We start from the raw sequence: 21,337 nt of genomic DNA, 5'->3' as shown, positions 1-21,337 counted from the left end.
TTTATGCTATTTGTGGCAACATCTAAACAAAACACAAATGCGACTCCACACATAATAAGGAGGAAATGGCATTTGAGAGGAAAAATGCTTTTGTCACTGCAAAATGAATGTTTCGAAAAAAGCACACTTCTCTGCATTTTCACAAAATCATTTTTGCAATTATAATTTAAAGTTAACTCGAATCCAGAAAATGAAAGTTAGAGTCCCTTCCAAATGATGGCATCTAAATAGTCTGCTAAGATAAATCTATACTTCTGCAGCACATATAACAGTTACCACATATGTTCCATCGAATGCCTGATCTCAACACATAGTTTATTATCATCTGCCTTTTTTTGGTTGCAAAAAATTAAAAACTGAAGCATGCTTTGACCACGGCCAAGCAGCCTCTTTAAAGTTCAGAGCGTGAATGCAGTCACTAACAAGTAGACATTTTTTGGAGCCTAATCATATTGTCCAGGTTACTAATAAAGGACCAATATGACATTCTAAAGGGCTTAGTGTAAATTACCAAAAAAAAAGTGCTTTTGAGCCATGAAAGAGATTTTTTTTTTTTCGTAGACTGCTTCTCCTGAATTTTTTTTAGTGTGGGAACTTTTAAAAGTGTGCTTCTGGGGTAATTTTTGTCGAGAAAGCACAATTCAAGATATATGACCTTTACACAGACAAACGTCCGCTGCTGCTTACCTGGAACAAAGAGCCGAGGGGCCACCGGGCTGACCTACCTTTCTGTTTCAAGAATTCGTTGCCTAGAATCTTCCCGAGCTGCAGGAAATACCCCCGGACTCTCCCTCCTCAACAGCCCACCCTCTCGACAGCCTTTTTGGCTCTTGGAGTCCTGCACATCTGCCTCCGTTCGTGTTTACTGCGTGGTTCACAGAAGGGCTTGGGCCCTAACCTCAGACCTCCGTACTCAGGGACCGAGAACTAACATGAATTTTAAGTATGAGACAGCAGATTCTCAATAAGATGTGATTTTGGACATTGAAGTCGTCTGCGATGGCTCCTTGCCAACGGGACAGAGGCGGGATCGGGTCACGTCCATTCAGAACCTCTATCTCTACATTTCTGGATTTCCTCAAGGAAGTCAAGTGTGTGTGTGTGTGTGTGTGTGTGTGTGTGTGTGTGTGGCTTTGCTACAAAAGAAGTTTTGAGATGAAATGTGAAGTATGTCCCTCAATTCGCCCCTAAACTCAGTCCCCAGAAGAATTAACATCACGAATCCAAGTGGATCTCAAGTACAGACGAGGTCCAGGACTGACAGTCGTCACAGAGATGAACACAGAGCCTGGCCGTGTGAACGCAGTCGTTCCTCTGTAATACGGGAAGAAGTGTCCTCAGAGCAGACTCCGGGAAAGACGGGATGATTATCTTTCCCAAATAGCAAAAACCGTCATAAATGTCACTGATGAGCCACCCATCTCTTTGCCACGGTGACAAATATTCATGAACTTTGAGGCAACTTCCTGACACCTCAAGTTATCAGTTACCAGAACAAAACATTAAAACAATGCAGTAAATTAAAACTCAATCAAGAGAAAATGGGTTTGCTTTGTTCTCAAAAGACATTTAAAGTTGCCAGACTGAGTGGTGAGCTGGAGACAGAGAATGAAAGTCTAACAACACTACCAACAAAAGTGTCAGAAGAAATAGCACTTTTTATTTTTTTTTTTTAAATTTTTTTTTTTCAACGTTTATTTATTTTTGGGACAGAGAGAGAGACAGAGCATGAACGGGGGAGGGCCAGAGAGAGAGGGAGACACAGAATGGGAAACAAGCTCCAGGCTCTGAGCCATCAGCCCAGAGCCCGACGCGGGGCTCGAACTCACGGACCGCGAGATCGTGACCTGGCTGAAGTCGGACGCTTAACCGACTGCGCCACCCAGGCGCCCCGAAATAGCACTTTTTAGAGAGAACTCGAGCTCGAGGAAGAGCTGACTGGAGCGGCCGCTGACGGGGTGGCCTCGGCGCGGCGCCACGTCCCCCGGCCACGGGCTGGGCGTGTTGGTGGCACAGCGCTGTCGGCTGCAGCCAGTAGCACTGGGAGGCCCACCCCGGGGCCTCCGACGCCCAGGAGGCCCGGAGCAGGAGCGAAGCTAGGAGGGCGTGGAGGGGAGAGGGGGGAGAGGGGCCGTCAGCATGGCACCCGCCGGGTGGAAAGCAGGGGAGGCGTGTGGATGGCGAGTGCCACGCGGCCCCAGACTCCAGGGCCAGGAAAACTGAAGACCTCACAGCCCAGAAGTCAGAAGGGGCCCAGAGGGAGCGGCGGGACCGACGGTGGGGACCTTCCTTTATGCCTCCAGGACGTGGCTCGAAAACCTGGAACCTACAGTGACTTCTGTGAACGGCCATCACGTATCTGCTTCCCCACAATCAAAACGACGCTAACGCTGAGGTCAGATCTTGCCGGAAATGAGTGCATCCTGTTCTAGCAACTTTACGTGCACGGAAAGTGGGGTGACTGGAAATTCTGCTCTCTCCTTAGGCCAAGGGTACCGATGGCAAGGATGAGTTCATGAGAACAACGCATCACTGGAGAGACATCTCAAGGACTTGCAGAACCCGAGACTGTTTTTGCTGGAAGGATCCTTGGAGCCCCACTGCTTTGTCTTACAGACGAGGAAACAAAGACCCAGACGGGTGCGCGCCTTGCCCAAGGACACCCCGTTAGTGGCCCGCAAAACTAGACCCGAGGTCCTGGGGATCAGCGGTGACATCCTGCCTCGTGTTGCTGCAGGGACTTTGCGATCGCCTGCCCTCTTGGCGAAGCTGGTGACTTTCTTCACAGGTTTTGCCTTGCAAAGCTGCTTCATCACGTCTTCTGCCAAGACTTTAAAAATTTAAGGTCGGAATAGAACAATTGATTGCTGGCCACTGCAGACCATATTGTATTCTGGCTGTGAGCAATAGGAGGGCTGGCGGTGCAAACCAGACCAGAACGCACACCAGAGCTGGAGCGTGTCGGCTGGGGGCGAGCTTTGATTAAAGAACCAACAGCTTTATCGAGACAGGCATTTTGCAGTCCCACCTTGGGATGTGTGTAGAAACCAGAGGTGGTCCTCGGGCGCAGGGTGGCGGAGGCCCTCATGAGCACGGAGACAAAGAAAGGGTGTCCCGTCTCTGCCTCCGGAAGAAGCAGCTCATTGAACGTGGATGCCACCACGCAGCTCCGGTCAGTGAGGCCGTGGCTCAGGCGGCATGAGAGTCACCCCTGTCCCCCCCCCGGGGAGACATGCGGGCATCCTGTTAGGGGAAGGAAAGAAAGGGTGGTGGCAGGACGGCCAAAGCGTAGCGCATTACTCGGAAGCTCCCAGATAGTTTAACTGCGAAACTAGAAGTTTGCTTTTCTTACAACTTTCAAATGTTTACATTAAGACCATTGTCATTCACACGCCGTTGTCAAAAATAGCAGAGATTCTGAACCCCCTTCACCCAGTTTCTCCCAACGATGACACCTTGTAAAGCCGTAGAACAACATCACAACCAGGAGATGAACACCGATATAACCCGTCAACCCTTTTCTAGATTTCCCCAGGTTTGCACGACTTACGTGTGCATGCACTTGTATCATATGAGCACATTCCTGCGACCACCAGCACAGCCAGGACACAGAGCCACCCCGTCTTCAGGGCCCCCAAGCTGCCCGTTCTTCCCCCAGCCCCACCTCCCTCCCCAACCACCCTCCCCCCCCCCCCCCGGCCACAGCTAATCTGTTCCCCAGCTCTATAATTCGGCCTTCTCAAAAATGCTCTCTGGATGGAATCCTATAGTTTGTAAACTTCTGGGATTGCCTTTTTCACTCAGAAGGGCACCGTTGAGGCCATCCACGTGGGTCCACGAGATCCGCCTTCCTACCGCTGAGTCCAGAGTTTGCTCAGAGCCATCCATCTGCGGAGGGTTACTGGTCGTTTCTAGTTTTTGCTGTTAAAGATAAAGCTGCTGTAAATATCCGTGTGGGGGTGGATGGGAGAGCATAAACCTTCTCTGGGATGCATGCCCAAGAGGCTGGGGCACATGATAAGCCCACTTTTACTGTGGTATGAAACCATCATCTTTTTTATTTCACCCGACCCACGTCGTTGTGTTCGAAGTGAGTTTCTCATAGACGGGCTATCGTTGGGTCACGATGTTTTATTTTTTTAATCTTTTCCACTCTCTCATTTTAATTGGTATATTAGCCCACTTACACTTCAGGCAATTACTGACATGTTTGGGCACAAGTCAGTTTGTTTTCTGTTTGCTTCTTCTCTTCCTCACCCTCTGTTTCTCTTCTCTTGCTCTCCTCTGAGCTACCTCCGCATCTTTTAGGAGTTCTTCCTGATTTACTGATAGTGTCTTTTGGAAAATTATTTATATAGTTTTATTTTTTTATTTAGTATTTCAACATAAACACAGAGTTTATTACAGTCCAAAGTATCAACATTTTGCTACTTAGACTTGAGTACTGAAGCCTTTGTTCCATCTGGGTCCCTTCACGATGGTGCCATTTCCTCTGTGTCCATCGTCGTATGCTGTTACCATTCTTGCTTTCATCATCAAGAGACACCGTATCAGAGTAACCTCCATTTCTTCCCTTTCTGAAGCCCACACCTTCTTCTGCCACCATTTCCCTTCTGTTTGGAGACCCTCCCTCAGCCCTCCTTCAATGACAGTCTTCTAGCAACAAACTCTTTTAGATTTTCTTCATCTGAGAATACCTTGATTTCCCCTTCATTGTTGAAGGGTATTTTCATGGGATCTAGAATTCTGGATCTACAGCTATTTTCCCAGCATCTGAAAAATACCAAGCCTCTTCCTTCCAGCGTCCCGGGTCCAGACGGGACAACGGCTCGGCGGGATCTGGGGCCCCTGCAAGCAGTATCATTTCCCTGGATGATTTCTACATTTTCTTCTTTTTGTTTAGTTTCAAGATTACTTACAATGTCTCTTGGTGTAGTTTTCATGCATTTATCTAATTTAGGATTTGTTTAGCTTCTTGGATCTGTAGATTTGTGTCTTGCCAAATTTGGAAGGTTGCCAGCAATTGTTTCTTCAAATACTTGTTAAGCCCTGTTCCCTCCTTCTTCTCCTCCGGGAATCAATGAAATGTTGGCAATTCTGTTATCTACCCATAGGTGCCTGAGATTTTTAAGTTTTTTCAGTTTGGACAAAGTCTATCGCTCTGTCTTTAAGTCCACTGACTGTCATCTCTATCTGCTGAGCCCACACAGCTGGATTTATTATTGTTATTGTTTTTGTTATTGTTATTGTTATTGTTATCATTATTATTATTTAGGTGATTGTATTGTCCACTCCTATTTTTCCATGTGGTTCTTTCCTGTAACTACTACTTCTTTGCTGAGATTTTCTACTTTTTATTTGCATCCAAAAAAAGGTTATAATTCTTTGTTCAAGCATTGTTATGACAGTTGCTTTAAAATTATTGTCACGTTAAATACCTATGACAAATGCTTGTCACGTGTATTAATGGGTGATGCATCTCAGTGTTGGCCTGCCCTGGCCCCACCCCCTCGATGGTGACAGCGCCTCTCCTCCAGCTGAGACAACCAGCTGTGTCTCCAGACATCGCCAAGTGTCACCCATGGAATGAGAGCACTTCCTGTTGACAATCCCGGCTCTTGATCCATTGAAAATGCTTTATATACGTCCAGATTTATGTATGTCCAGGGCATTTTATTCTCCTGGAAATGTATCGAATTATGGAAAATTTCTCAAAATTACTAAAAGTTTGTGATAAACAGCTATCTTGCCAGCACATAATGGGTCCACAATGCATCTTAAAGATGTTGTATGACCCAAGAGCTCTCCGCCGGCTGCCCTTAAGGTAGTGACACCCACCAGGGGCCCTAAAACATGCACAACATTAGGTGAGATGCTCACCTGACAGGTAATAGGTTTCCTTGTGTATCCAAGCAGTGAGTTTGACTTTCCCCTTGGCATAAACAGTAACAAAAGTCTTGCCATTGGTGCCCCCAGCCCATTGCCCACCCCACCTCTCTGTCTCCTTGCGTCCAGGTTCACCCCCACTCGCGGCATCTCTGCAAATGGGACCATCCCCCATGGGATGTCTGGAGGTGTGCCTGCCTCCAAACATTTTCCATACCGGCCTGCCACCATGGAAGAGATTTCTACGCGGTCATTTATTCAAAGCAGTGAGTTTCCAGAAGACCTCTGGTCTACATTCATGGAATGTAAACATGCTACGTTCATGGAAAGAAAACACATGGTCACCCATTATCGAATTAGCTACCAGAGTCCCTTCTCTCACATCATAAGAGCCAGAGCCTAAGGAACTGTATCTCCAGGCCAGTGAGAGCCGTGGTGATGAGGTAGAATGAGCCCTTCATCTGGGACCAGAAGACCAGCATTTGTGTCTTTACCCCTAACTGTAAGACAGCTTCTTCCCCAAGCCCCATTTTCTTCATATGTAAATGAGCATAATCATACTCCAGACTACAGCTAAGTTTAAATTGAATAACAGGTTTATATGTTCTAAACCATATAGAGTTGTTCAAATGTGTTATTACCTCTCACCCTTCTCAAAATTCCTATACCTTTAGAGTTGCAGCATATAGATTACTAAGACACATTATTATATTGTAACTCATTGATGCATACATTAATTAACTAACTACTTAGTAATGTCACCCAAACTACACTTTTAATGTTTCAGGTGGAGAGACTTTGTGTCGAGATGATTGCCAGGTTTGGAGATAGAAAGTTAAATAAGTCACGGCCACTGGTCTCAAGAAGTCCATGACCACTCACTTACTTTCTCAAACCAGTATTCACTGAGCATTATTATTTACTTGTATGAAGCACTGTCCAGGTGCTGAGGATACATGCGACAGTGATCAAGACAGCCCTCCCCTCAAGGAGCTTACGGGGCAGTAGAGGAGTGCAGTCTGGTGAGCACGCCATGTGAGCGGGATGGCATGGTAAGTATTGTAGGAGTGCCAGGCATGAGGACATACCCCAGCCCCAGGGAGTCAGGGAAGGTTTCCTGTAACAAGCAAGGCTCCAAATACAAATAGAGTGTAGGCAGGTGAATATAGAGGGAAAGGTCATCTGGGTAGATGAGAACCAAATAAAATATGTAAATGTAGAAGGCACTAAATAAATATGGAACCACTGACTAATTTGACTGATTGACTGATTGGCTGACTGATAAACAGATAAACCTTGTTTGTAGGAAGCAGAGGAGAGAAGGGAGAGGAGGGAGTGAGAATATGCCAGGCTCTCAGCAGCTACAAAAAAGCCCAGATTAAAAACCAGCAAGTAGCATGAAGGGTCACAGGACATGAGGACCCAAAAACAAACAAAACAAGACAAACCAGAGTCCTAAGCTCCCCCATCCTCTCTCTCCCAAAAGCACAGGGCCAGAACTAGCCCGGAAAAGATGTTGTCCATGCTGCTGGGTGTGTGAAGTGAAACAGACAGAAGTTCTCAACAGACAAAACACATGGTGACAAAAACCAGAGGCAGCAAAGTTCGTGTTTTCAGAAGCCTGAACCTCGGGTATCAGGGACACCAGATCCCAGTGCAAATTCAGGAGTCAGGGCAGGAAACTACATGTGAGGAGTAGGCCCAGGAGTTTGGCATCGGAATTTGAGTGGGTGCACACACATTTAGAGGGGGAAATGTCAGTTCATGAAACACCTGGAGGGTTCGGCTGCCTTAATGGACAAGCGCATCCTCGTGTGCTGGTGGCTCAAGGGCATCGCACACCCGCGGAGGTGGATGACTCTAAAACCCGCTCTATAGACAGTCACTCAACCCAGAACCTCAGCCACATGGACACAGTGACCACAGCAGCTTACTTCATTAAGCATTTCCTGTGTGTCAGGTGCATGTCCAAGTGCCTTCGTGGATGATCTTATTGAATGCTCACAACACACCCACAGGATATTATTATTCTCATTTTACAAACAAGAAAACTAACAAACATGCTGAGTAATTGCCCAAGGTCACACAAAGTCAGTTAGCTGGCACAGCAGGGACTTTTGCCGAACATATCAACAGTCCCACCCATGCCCAGACACACAAACGTACACGCACACTGGGAAAACTTTGCAAGAGAAGAGGACAACAGAGAATCAAACCAGCAGTGTCCAAGGGTGTGTGGAATTAAAAACATACCTAGCTGGGCACCTGGACAGCTCAGTCAGTTGAGCATCCAACTTCAGCTCAGGTCATGATCTTGAGGTTCCTTGAGTTCGAGTCCCACGTTGGGCTCACTACTGTCAGCCTGTCAGTGCAGAGCCCGCTTCAGATCCTCTGTCCCCCTCCATCTGCCACCCCCCACTTGTGCTCTCCCAAAAAATAAATAAGTATTTAAGAAAAAAACCACAACTTCTGGACTATGCCCCCCTCACCCCCATTGCATTGCTGTCCATGGTCCTGGAGAATTGCCGCAAAGCAGCAATTGGCCATGACTCCCAGACCTGGATGACTGGGGTCCTGCCCATCTTCCCCCACAGGAACACGGAACCACATGGGCAGGAGGAAGAGCCACTGGTGGGAAATGTGGAAGCAGAAGGAACCTTCTGGAATGTCATGGCCACTGACAGATTACAAAGGAGAGAGACAGCTTACTTTCAAATAACCACACATACTATTTGTTTCTGGGGGGGAAATGGAAAGAGTCCATCTTCTTCAACTTCACTTTCAAAAGAAGGAATTCGCACAGCACTTTAAGAACTGCATTTGTGCAAATTTCCTAGCTTTTCACATTAGGTCCAAGCTCCTGGGTGCTGGTCTCTCGAGCACACATTGCCTTTGACACGGATCGTCCTAGTAAATAAAAAGCCATAATAACACCACATCAGGTTCATTCAAATGGCTGATTGCAGCCACTTTGCCTGCATTACTGCTTTTCACTCCATCTCCAGTTACGCGAAAGGTAAACTTTCCTTGTCTGTGTCCTTGAAACTTAAGTGTGCTGTGTTACCTCCTGGGCAGCTCGCTGAGCAGAGGAGTGAGGAGAGGGAGCCAGAAAAGACAGCAAGAGCCCCCAGACGGCCCACTGCTTGTGTGCTGGACATTGGGCAGATGTACGGATAAAGCTGTCAGCAGTGAAAACACAAAGAGAAATATTGCTATTTCCTATTATCCACATTCTTCCCATGAACTGTTTGCCCAGTTGCCATGGCACAGGCAGTGAGATTTCATAACTTTGCTCCTGCCTGCCATGTGCTCATGCAACAATGTGAATTTAATCAGCCCAGACGGTTGGTTGGGTTTTGTCCATGTGAGTGGAATAAAACTTTTCTCACCAGCTAAACCCACAAAGTATCTAAAAGCCATAAATAATCGGGCACTCCTCTAACATGCACCTGCCTGTTTTATTTGATCAGGGCTGTGAGGACACAGGGAAACTGCACGGTTCCCAAGGGCTGGCTGCTGCTGGTGGCCAATGTTCCCCGAATGTACTTCCAGTGGAAAACATCCACTTTGGGTAGAGAGGTATTATTTCCTAAAGGAAGAAATAATTCTACTCCAAGCAGTCATTTTAAATGGAAAAATCCTAAAAGTATTCCTTCCACAAGGCAGAGAGCAATCAAAGAACAGAAATAGGGAGAAATAGGTCAGAAAGACTGTCTGCAAAGTTTGAGAATACAGTGACCACTTGTAGACCATCAGATACAGGGAGGGGAGGCTGGAACCCACATCTTCTCCAGGACGACGGGGCACACGCTTGCCAAGCAGGGGTGCTCATGGCAGAGAACCCAGACCAAATTTATTCATCACACCTAGATGGTTTATTTGAGCTATTTGAAATTATTTGGATCTTTTCAGAAAGTAATCCGCTGTATTTAGAGATGTTATTGTAAACGTGATCAAAAGGAACTTTTTCCAAAAAATGCAAAAAATGGTAACCTGATATCTTCCCATCTCAAAAGTATGGTATTAGACCTAAATTTACAGAAGAGGATATTTAGATGCGTCTATTTTTATCTCTGTGTTCTACTGCAAAATTATTAAATTAAAAAATACCTGCGCTTCATAGTCAAATGACCGGGAAATTCTTCGTTGTGTTTTTAGTGCATTAAACAGCACAGGACGATAATAACGACATTGAAACGCTCCTCTGACGCAGCACTAGAAGGTAGGCTGTAATAAATGTATTCGCTGATCCCTTTTTCAAATTAATAAGTATATTTCTGGTATGCATTGCCAAAAATTGTTTTACTTGTCAGCAAAAGAGCAGGACAGACAATTGTTTAAGAGATTTTCAGTCCAGCTAAAATTGAAAAGAACAGACTGGGGAGCCACCTGGAACTAACGTAACATTGTGTGTCAACGTCGCTTCAGTAAAAAAATCACAAAGTACTCATAAAATAAACAAAGATCAAACAATGGGATGTCTGCAAATCTGTTCTTTCAGGGACAGGGCTCCGGTCGACACAGTTGTACGTTGATGAGGGGTGCAAATGAAAGATGGGCCCCCGGCAACTCGCGGCCCTGAGGAGTGAGGGGCGTAAGGACAGTGGAGCCACGGTGGCACCTCCACCACCTACACCGTGCCTGCTTCTCCCGGCTCCTCTCCCTGTGACATCCCCATTCTCGCTGCCGCAGGGGACATAAGGGACGTTAACAAAACAATCCTGGTTTTCAGGGGAGGTGCCGCCAGTGAACGCTTCCTTTCACCTTGAACACGGGGGACGCCTGGGAGGGCCGCTGGGTCAGACTGGGGCAAGATTCCCCCCAGACGGAATCAGGTAAGGATAGCCTTCCCATAATGCTGCTGGCATTCAATAAAATTGATCTGCTCATTAAAGCAAAGTAAAATCAGGGAAGATATCCTGAGTGCACCCTTTTAAATGACCACCAAAAAACGTTTAGTTACTTTGAGCGAACAATGGTCTAAGGGGAAGATTGGAGATTAAATACGTACTGCCTGGCACATAGTAGGTGCTCCTTATCGGTTCTGCCTTCTGCGTAGAGTTACACACGGATGAGAATAATTTTACCAGGAAACTAGCACTATTCTCTACTCTGGGTCGTATTTGGAAGTAAGAAGGCTGAGGAACTGTTTTGCTGCTGCATGCTGTGTTGTATGACATGGCAATGACACGCGTATTTACTATTTCCACGGAAATCTCCTGGCTTCACCTTGTAGAATTTTGAGCAACAAGAATGAAACGAAAGCTGGTCTTTACCTTCACATTATCGCCTTGGCCAAAGTCTCCACTGGGCAGAAAGGGAGGGAGGGGGAAGGAAGAATAAACAGGGAGAGGGGCGGTGATGAGGGCGCACCCTGGAGCCAGGCCACTGTTCTGTGTTGGATATTTTCGTCACTTTTCAGATGTGTTATTATTGGCATTTGCAAATGAAGGAGCTGAGCCTCTGGATGGCTAAATAACGCTCTGGCAACAAGTCAAAACGAAAAAGGCCTCGATCGGGATGTGTGAGACCACCTCACTCAAATTCTGGCTTCACCCCCACATGGCGGCCTTCCAGGCTCAGACCCTGTCACCCGCTGCAGCAAAGGGGTCCCTCCCGGCCTCCCTGCACCACCTGCCCCCATGAAGTAAGTAACAGACAGACCCAGTTAACAGGGCAAGATGGTGTCACCTCCCAGAACAGAGAACTCGTCCTGAAGGGGCACAGGGTTCCCGCGTGGGTGCTGCCCCCACAGCCAACACGGGCCCGTGGGTGCACAGGCCAGTCCTGCCCTCCTGAAGCTCCACAGGGCCGTCTGGAGGAGCTAAGGCCGCCCTCACACTACAAATCACTCCGGTGGCTTTCGAGCAGCAGGAACATTCCGGTGGCTTTGCACCTCCTTCGTGCTGCATGCCAAAGCGTGGTGAAGGCAGCCGGTGCAACTTCAGCCCCGCCAGGGAACGTTCTTCATGCACACGGTGCACCAGCAGAGTTAAGCGGCCGTGGCGCCAAGTCCAGAGCGCTGCTTCTCTTCTATGCTGCCCGCATCTACATGTAAGTGAAAACACCGGTAGACAACAAGCCCACTGGTGGGGTCTCCCTCCATCGTGTGCCTGGACACAATCCTCGGCAGCCTCAGTAATTCGGATACCAGGTCCGGCATGGTTTGCGGTCTCCCTGAAATTTAAATGGTTGTAATGAAAATTTTGGTTAAGCACTTCTGCCTGCTGCTAGGAGCGTGACCCTGCACCGTGGGATACTTCCTGTAATACAAGCATGCTCCTTGTAGAGTGAGGGTGTTCCGTGTGCAGCGTAGGTGCTCCTTATAGAGCGAGGGTGCTCCGTGTGCAGCAAAGGTGCTCCGTGTAGAGCAAGGGTGCTCTGTGTACAGCGAGGCGCTCCGTGTGCAGCAAGGGTGCTCCATGTAGAGCGTGGGTGCTCCGTATGCAGCAAAGGTGCTCCGTGTAGAGCGAGGGTGCTCCATGTAGAGCATGGATGCTCCGTGTGCAGCAAAGGTGCTCCGTGTAGAGCGAGGGTGCTCTGTGTAGAGCGAGGGCGCTCCGTGTGCAGCAAGGATGCTCCGTGTAGAGCATGGATGCTCCATGTATAGCGAGGGTGCTCCGTGTGCAGCGAGGGTGCTCCATGTAGAGCGTGAGTGCTCTGTGTGCAGCAAAGGTGCTCTGTGTAGAGTGAGGGTGCTCTGTGTAGAGTGAGGGCGCTCGGTGTAGAACATGGGTGCTCCATGTATAGCAAGGGTGCCCCATGTGCAGCGAGGTGCTCCGTGTGCAGATAGGGTGCTCTGTGTAGAGCATGGGTGCTCCATGTACAGCGAGGGTACTCCGTGTGCAGCGAGAGTGCTCCATGTATAGTGAGGGTGCTCCGTGTGCAGCGAGAGTGCTCCGTGTGCAGCTAGGGTGCTCTGTGTAGAGCATGGGTGCTCCATGCACAGCGAGGGTACTCCCTGTGCAGCAAGAGTGCTCCATGTATAGTGAGGGTGCTCCGTGTGCAGCGAAAGTGCTCCATGTATAGCGAGGGTGCTCCGTGTGCAGCTAGGGTGCTCTGTGTAGAGCATGGGTGCTCCATGCACAGCGAGGGTACTCCCTGTGCAGCAAGAGTGCTCCATGTATAGTGAGGGTGCTCCGTGTGCAGTGAGGGTGCTCCATGCACAGCGAGGGTGTTCTGTGTGCAGCGAGGATGCTCCTTGTGCAGCAAGAGTGCTCCTTGTGCAGCAAGGGTGCTCCGTGTATAGCGAAGGTGCTCCGTGTGCAGCGAGGGTGCTCCGTGTAGAGCATGAATGCTCCATGCACAGCGAGGGTGCTCCATGTGAAGCGAGGGTGCTCCGTGTGCAGCGAGGGTGCTCTGTGTAGACCATGGGTGCTCCATGTGTAGCGAGGGTGCTCCGTGTGCAGCGAGGGTGCTCTGTGTAGACCATGGGTGCTCCATGTGTAGCGAGGGTGCTCCGTGTGCAGCGAGGGTGCTCTGTGTAGACCATGGGTGCTCCATGTATAGCGAGGGTACTCCCTGTGCAGTGAGGGTGCTCCATGTATAGCGAGGGTGCTCCGTGTGCAGCGAGGGTGCTCTGTGTAGACCATGGGTGCTCCATGTATAGCGAGGGTACTCCCTGGGCAGCGAGAGTGCTCCATGTATAGCGAGGGTGCCCCATGTGCAGCGAGAGTGCTCCGTGTGCAGCGAGGGTGCTCTGTGTAGACCATGGGTGCTCCATGCACAGCGACGGTGCTCCATGTGCAGCGAGGGTGCTCCGTGTGCAGCGAGGGTGCTCTGTGTAGACCATGGGTGCTCCATGTATAGCGAGGGTACTCCCTGTGCAGCGAGAGTGCTCCATGTATAGCGAGGGTGCTCCGTGTGCAGCGAGGGTGCTCTGTGTAGACCATGGGTGCTCCATGTATAGCGAGGGTACTCCCTGTGCAGCGAGAGTGCTCCATGTATAGCGAGAGTGCTCCGTGTGCAGCGAGGGTGCTCTGTGTAGAGCGTGGGTGCTCCATGCACAGCGAGGGTACTCCCTGTGCAGCAAGAATGCTCCATGTATAGCGAGGGTGCTCCATGTGCAGCGAGGGTGCTCCATGCGCGGCGAGGGTGCTCCATGTGCAGCAAGGGTGCTCTGTGTAGAGCATGGGTGCTCCATGTACAGCGAGGGTACTCCGTGTGCAGCGAGAGTGCTTCATGTATAGCGAGGGTGCTCCGTGTGCAGCAAGGGTGCTCTGTGTAGACCATGGGTGCTCCATGTATAGCGAGGGTACTCCCTGTGCAGCGAGAGTGCTCCATGTATAGCGAGGGTGCTCCGTGTGTAGCGAGAGTGCTCCATGTGCAGCGAGGGTGCTCCGTGTAGAGCATGAATGCTCCATGGACAGCGAGGGTGCTCCGTGTGCAGCAAGGGTGCTCTGTGTAGACCATGGGTGCTCCATGTATAGCGAGGGTACTCCCTGGGCAGCGAGAGTGCTCCATGTATAGTGAGGGTGCACCGTGTGCAGCGAGGGTGCTCCATGCGCAGCGAGGGTGCTCCGTGTGCAGCGAGCGTGCTCCATGCGCAGCGAGGGTGCTCCGTGTGCAGCGAGGGTGCTCTGTGTAGACCATGGGTGCTCCATGTATAGCGAGGGTGCTCCGTGTGCAGCGAGGGTGCTCTGTGTAGACCATGGGTGCTCCATGCACAGCGAGGGTGCTCCGTGCGCAGCGAGGGTGCTCTGTGTAGAGCATGGGTGCTCCATGTACAGCGAGGGTGCTCCGTATGCAGCGAGGGTGCTCCGTGCGCAGCGAGGGTGCTCCATGCGCAGCGAGGGTGCTCCGTGTGCAGCGAGGGTGCTCTGTGTGCAGCGAGGGTGCTCTGTGTAGAGCGTGGCTGCTCCATGCACAGCGAGGGTACTCCCTGTGCAGCAAGAGTGCTCCATGTATAGCGAGGGTGCTCCATGTGCAGCGAGGGTGCTCCATGCACAGCGAGGGTGCTCTGTGTGCAGCGAGGGTGCTCTGTGTAGACCATGGGTGCTCCGTGTACAGCGAGGGTGCTCCGTGTGCATCGAGGGTGCTCCATGCGCAGCGAGGGTGCTCCATGCGCAGCGAGGGTGCTCCATGTGCAGCGAGGGTGCTCCGTGTAGAGCATGAATGCTCCATGGACAGCGAGGGTGCTCCGTGTGCAGCAAGGGTGCTCTGTGTAGACCATGGGTGCTCCATGTATAGCAAGGGTACTCCCTGGGCAGCGAGAGTGCTCCATGTATAGTGAGGGTGCTCCGTGTGCAGCGAGGGTGCTCTGTGTAGACCATGGGTGCTCCATGTATAGCGAGGGTACTCCCTGGGCAGCGAGAGTGCTCCATGTACAGCGAGAGTGCTCCGTGTGCAGCGAGGGTGCTCCGTGCGCAGCGAGGGTGCTCCATGCGCAGCGAGGGTGCTCCCGGAACAGGGAGCGTGCTCCGCCTGGACCACGGATGCCGGCGCAGCACAAAGACGCTCCCGGGAGGAGCCCTGTGCTCTGCCCACGTCGGACGTGCGCTGCCACGGAGGCTTCCGCGTAAATCCCTCGATGTGGGACCCGACCACTTGTGTCCGTGTTTGCGTCTGCTGGCGCCGCGCTAACAAACCAGCACAGACGGGGCGGCTTACACACCGAAATTGCCTTCCTCGCGGCTCCGGGGCCAGAAGACCGAGACCCAGCTGTTGGGGGCACCGCTTCCCCCCGGGGGTGCTCCCGGGGGCTGACGGAGGACCTGTCCCGGGCTCCCCTCCCTCCTGGGCTTCTGGCCATCCTCGGCGTCACGTGGCAGGTGGATGCACCATTCCTGTCCCTGCCTTCGTGGACGCAGGGCATCTCCCCGTGTGCGTGTCACACTCTGTGTCCGACTTCCTTTTCCCACAAGCACACAGTGGGACGGGACTCGGGCCCACCCCATTGGCCTCATCTGAACCGAACCACCTGTGGCCTCCTATTTCCAAAGGAGGTCGCATCACAGGCCTGGGGGCTGGAGGCCCGGACTTGTGACAGGCCCACGTAAGAGGCTCAACTCAACCTGGGCAGGAAGTGGCCCCAAGACGCCGGGAGCCGGGAAGGAACGGGGAAGCGGGCGAGGGAATTCCGCTCCGGCGATCCCCGGAAGGGGCTGAAGGGCCTCGCCCCGGGAAGACTCGCCTGTCTACACTCAAGGTCTGAGCCCTAGGATCCTGCAGGACTCGGTTTGCCAGCTGGCTCACAGTGCGGGCCCCGGTTGCAACAGCGCCCGGCTGGGGCAGCAGATCCACAGGGAACACAACCGGCCCACAACCCCGCGTCAGATGCTCCGAGCACGGCCACCGAGTGGTCCAGACTCCGAAGGGACGACACCCGGAGACCTCGACACCACTTGCTGTTTATGACGTTCTGGCGGGAAGGTGGCCAGACCCGGGGAGGAAGGGGGGTCCTTCCTTCGCGAGCGGCCCCTTCTCGCCATCTCGACCCCACCTGCCCCCCGGATCCGGCCCCATCCCGATTCCCTCTGTGCCGGCGTGGGTTTGCCGGGCGCGTGGGCGTCCCCCCGCGTGCCGCCCAGGGCTCCAAGCGAGGAGCTGCCTGACAGCTCCTGACGCACTCGGCGGGGAAGGCCGGGACTCCTCCCCAGACACGGAGGAGAAGAGGGGCAGAGGACACACGGCTGTCCCTTACTGCGGGCCCGTCACCCGGGAAGCGCTCCGGGTACTCCGGAACAGCGCCCACACGGCCCTCGGAAGGGAAACCCGGGTCCCCGGCGGGACCGACCAGCCTTCAGAACGCGGGACCCCGCGCCCCGGCCCACGCACGCAGCCCCTGGGCCCGGCCAGGGCGACTCACCCATCAGAGCCAGGAGGCTATTCACGCATCAGCAATTCACTGTCAAACGGCAAAGAGTTTGCCAAAGAATAATAGATACTTTACATTTTATGCATAACTAGTTCTGAGACCAGGGCTATAAAAGTTTTCTATTAACATGGAAGCACCAAGACAAGTTTTTTTTTTTAACTTGATAAATATACATAGCCCCTTCACAATGGGGCCCTTGTGTTGCTAATGGGGACCCTTAATGGAGAGTTATATTTCCAGGATTATATCTTTATTCAGTTGCAAATGATTTTTGGGGGGAGTTTTAATACTCCGTTCCCGTCTATGAATAATAGTATCATTTGAATGCGGCGGACACCTGGCACGGCGAGGGACAGTGGGGGCTCTGCGCTGACCTGGCAGCGCTGGCTGCCAGCTCCGCATTTTCCCAGCGTTTCCTATCCGCCCCATTCAGCATCTGATTTCATTCTCCCTCAGCAAAATGCTAGACACTTGTAACTTTATTCTCCCTCTGCAAAAACTTGCTCTCTTGTGAGGGAAAAATCCTGGAAAAAAAAATTGTCTCTTATCAATCTCGTCTTATATGGAGCCCAGTAATTTGAAGGCTGGCTAAAGTTTCAGGAAAAACCTTCCAATTAAATACTGTAAAAAGATAAAATAACAGTGGCCTTGCGGCCGCCCACCAGCTTTACTGAAGCGCTCTTTTGTTGATTTATTGTACATTAGCCACTGAGCCGTGCAAAGAACATTACGTTTCAGAAAGAGCTATTCGTATGCGGCCTGCATCCACTCCAAAAACAATCAGGCCTGTATTGCGTTTTGCAAATTTATACCAGGATGTTGGTTTTAGAGTGCTTCCCTGAAAAGTTTTTCAAGTAAGTGTCTGCTTTCATGGGTAGGAGTGAGGGAGACACACAAACAAGCCTTTGTTTCAAAACTCACAGATGTGTGGCCGGGCCGGGCTTTGTTTTCTGTCTAAGAAGTATGCTCAGATTTTTGTTTTGAGCACAACACAGGATTGTACCAAAAAAAAAAAAAAAAAAAAAAAAAAAAAATCAGCCTGAGGATGAATGTCTTGTATAATCTTAGGCTTTCCCCGACTTTCCCAGGGCTAAGTTTTCTGCTCCAAACTTTGGGTGTTGTGTAGATTTGGGGATCTTGTTTGTTTGTTTGTCTTGTTCTTCAAACGCAGACACACACGGAAGAGGGATTCTGTCTACTTCAGCTTCTAATGGCTTCAGGAAACTTCATTTCAAAGCTATTTGGGGGTTTGCAAGCTCAGTAAATATACTCGTGTCTGCGTCACGGTCTGCCTCGCACGGTCCCTGCGCATCTGCGTTGTGCCAGATCATCCGGAAGCACCAGGCGTGGTGTCACGGAGCACAGGGGACAACACCGGGTCGGACGCGAAGGAAGCTGAGTGACAAAATATTTATACTCCAAGCGCGGCATCTTCAGGGACACAGGAGCAGTTCTCCCTCCCAAACAGCACACGAGATGTTTTCATCCACGGGGTCATACGTGCCGCCGCAAGATACTTGAGCATAAGTGGGGGTCAGGACCGGCGGCTGAACGGGACTCACAAGGAGTGAGGTGGCACGGCCGGCCTGGCGTCCGAGCTCGTGCAAAGGCCCCCGAGCCTCGTGCTGCTGCGGTTACACCGGCCACGGGACCGCCAGACACGCAGGGCTCAGGCCTGGGTGCAAGTGCGCGTGTGCGGGCCCCCCCCCCCGCCCCCACCAGCCAGGTCGGGGCAGCAGGACGGGCTGTGCAAGGGAGGAGGGCTGGCAGGTGCCCAGGCTGAAGGCGAGGGAGGCCCGCTCGGTTGCTCTCACCCTCGCCTCTCCCCTTGCAGTGGCGTCCCACCAAACCTGTGGGCTGGTCCTCACGTGGCGTCACTGCAGATGGGGGCACCGGCGAGGGTGCAGGAGACGGGGCGGGTGGACTGAGCCTCCCCGAGTTCCCGCTGAGTAAGGGCGGCTACAGCTCGGCTCAGTTATAACTGGTCGAGCACCTAGCACGGCTTTCTCATACTGTTTTAGCTCATTTCTTATTCCATTTAACCGTGGCTCAGACCTCGCATCACAGCCCCGCCGGGCCAACACGCGAGTCCGACGTTAGAGACGAGGAGGTGAACACCAGGGCCAGCAGCCACAGTGCAGCAGGGCCGGGTTTCGAACTCAGGTCTCTGCAGGTGCAAACCCACGCGGCCCGGGGCCTGCTCCCTCCGAGCCCCCAAGCCCAGAGTAGGAGGGGGCCTCTCCTCCCTCAGACTAAGAACGTGAGAGTGGAAGCTGTTGTGGGTTCTCTTCCTTTTCTCCTTCTTTCCCCCGGAAAGTGATTGACTCAGCTTCTCGCTCTCCCTGGGACCGGCTAATTTTGGCATTCAGTCAGTCTGTGCCTTTGCTTTCATTGTTTAAAGACCATGACTAAGTCGGGCTGTGCCAAATTGCACTACAGTGTGAAAATTTACTGCCGCTTTGTTATTCCAAAACTTCATCTTCATCAACTAACATAAATGTCCTGTTCACTCGGGATGCTCAAAGACATTATTAACCGTCTTTGAGATGCTAAGTGGGACATAACCTTAAATCCAGAAGGTTAGTCTTCTGGTTATGGGGTTAGTCTCTCAGGAGCAGACAGAACCAGGCAGGACAAGGAGCCAACGGTCAGGCAGGCGTGAGACAGTCCAGTTACGTGTATGTGGTGCGGACACATCGTGTGCCTCCCGGTCCAACCCAGCATGAGTCTCCTGAGCTAACAGAGCCGACAAATACGGGGTTGTTTCCGAGGAATGTATTTCTCAGTGTCTAAGACGTGGTACTATTCAGTCTTCGCTGAAAACAATATAGGGGTTTTTTTTGGCACAGTTAAAGGAAATCCCCCAAGTCACAGAACGTGCTCAGGATCCCTCCTTCCCAAGAAGCCCGAGGAGAGGGTACACCCTCCGTATCACCACCCGAACGAACCGCCGGAACATGCACGTGGGTGGGCGGGTTCTCTCCAGAGGGGACTGGTCCCCGTGTGTTGAGCTCACCTGCCCTTCAAATCCTATTACGTGTGGCTAAAACACCTGCCCCCCTCGATCTCTAATTTCTGACCGTTCGGGGCCTGACACACACGGAGCTTCATAATCATTCAAGGTCTTCATTGTCTCAAATCCGAGACTCGAGACTGGCTCTTAGGAAACTAAAACCCTCTACTTTTTCGATATGCTAGCTACAAACCCCACATCTCACATCTCAAAGCCCTGACCCCATCTCTCACATCCTCTAGGGATCAAAAGAGCACAAATCAGCCCAAGATGATAGGGACTGTGCGGAATGCGAATCTGGCCCTGCCTTCGGGTTTGCACTCAGAATTCCAGGATTCTTCTTGGGAATTGCGCACTGGACGTTCCGTTCTGAGTTAATTTATACGATTTCTAACACAGAAGCAAGGGGTTTCTTATCAGCTGAAAGTCAATTTTCCAGCCACAAGCCTTGCAACGAAAACTTTTCCTGAGTGTGGGACAAGAGTGAGGATATAAATCTGAAAGTGCAGAGATCCAGAATTACTGGTTTATTTGTCCTTTTCGAGGAAGAAACCAGGGGCCTCTCTCAGAACCATCTCTTACCATCTTTAACGACACACGTCCTCAAAGCCAAGAGGTCACACAGGACACACTCTGGCCCGGAAGCCCCGGTCACACTCGGCCAGGTGACCAAGCTGGGGTTGTGCCGACAGTCACACCTTCCTCCATCCGGGGCCCGGGCCCGGGGTCTCTGCCCGCTAGGGGCCTGGCTGGACCCACGCCAGCTGCCCTCGGCACTCAAGCCCCCGTGCCTAGCTGCTCACGGTGTCCACGGGACTCGGTCAGCCCCACCCCCTCGGGGCCGTTCCGGTCCCGTGTCACACCCCCTGCACCAGCCCGAGGTAACAATCAGCCCATCTGGCGAGCTTATCCATGAGGCCGGATGAGGCCGAAGAGAGCCGGCCAGAGCCCCAGGTGCCATGTGGGCTTGTGCACCGTGCCCCCAGACTAGGGTTTCAGCCACAGGCCGTGTAACCGCATTCAGTGGCTGTCGTCACCGGGCCACCCTCGCCACCTCTCCTTGGATTTATCAGCACATCTGCCAGCACACTGAGTGGTCCAGCGAGCCCTTCCCGACAGGGCAGCCCGAGAAAGCTCGGGGACAAGGAACCAGGGGACACAGCAGACACGGTGCGGAAGCATCACAAGCCGCCCAGTCAGCCCCAGGTGGCTCCCAGTGTGCGCGTCGGGACTCCTGGGTTCCGGTTCTCAGGAACCCACCAGGAGTCCGAGTCCCGGAGGCCACCTGAGGGCCACCCAGGGATAGAGCACCAGGCGGACAGCTGTCAAAGATGTGCCTTATCCTTAAACAGAAAATCACGTTTGGCCTCCTTATGTAGGACACGGACAGAATTCCTGTATGAAAGGCCTTTTGACGCATTACCGAGAGCACAGAGAGGATATCTGTCGCACCCCGGGCTCCAGGCACACAGCTAACGACAAGGAAATGCAAACACACGTGCATGCACACCCCAGCAACACTTCAGGGGCCTTTCCTGAGGACACAGGCGACGTCACTGCCCAGGGGGCCCCAGGGCCACGCACCAGCGTCCTGTACGTGGCACTGGTTCACAGGGGGTTCC

The sequence above is a fragment of the Lynx rufus genome, unplaced genomic scaffold, assembly GCF_022079265.1.
Source record: "Lynx rufus isolate CCGP_SWC_20201006 ecotype Redwood Valley unplaced genomic scaffold, mLynRuf1.p SCAF_20, whole genome shotgun sequence".
Taxonomy (NCBI): domain Eukaryota; kingdom Metazoa; phylum Chordata; class Mammalia; order Carnivora; family Felidae; genus Lynx; species Lynx rufus.
The sequence above is the reverse complement of the archived record's forward strand: the minus strand, read 5'-3'. Positions refer to the sequence as shown.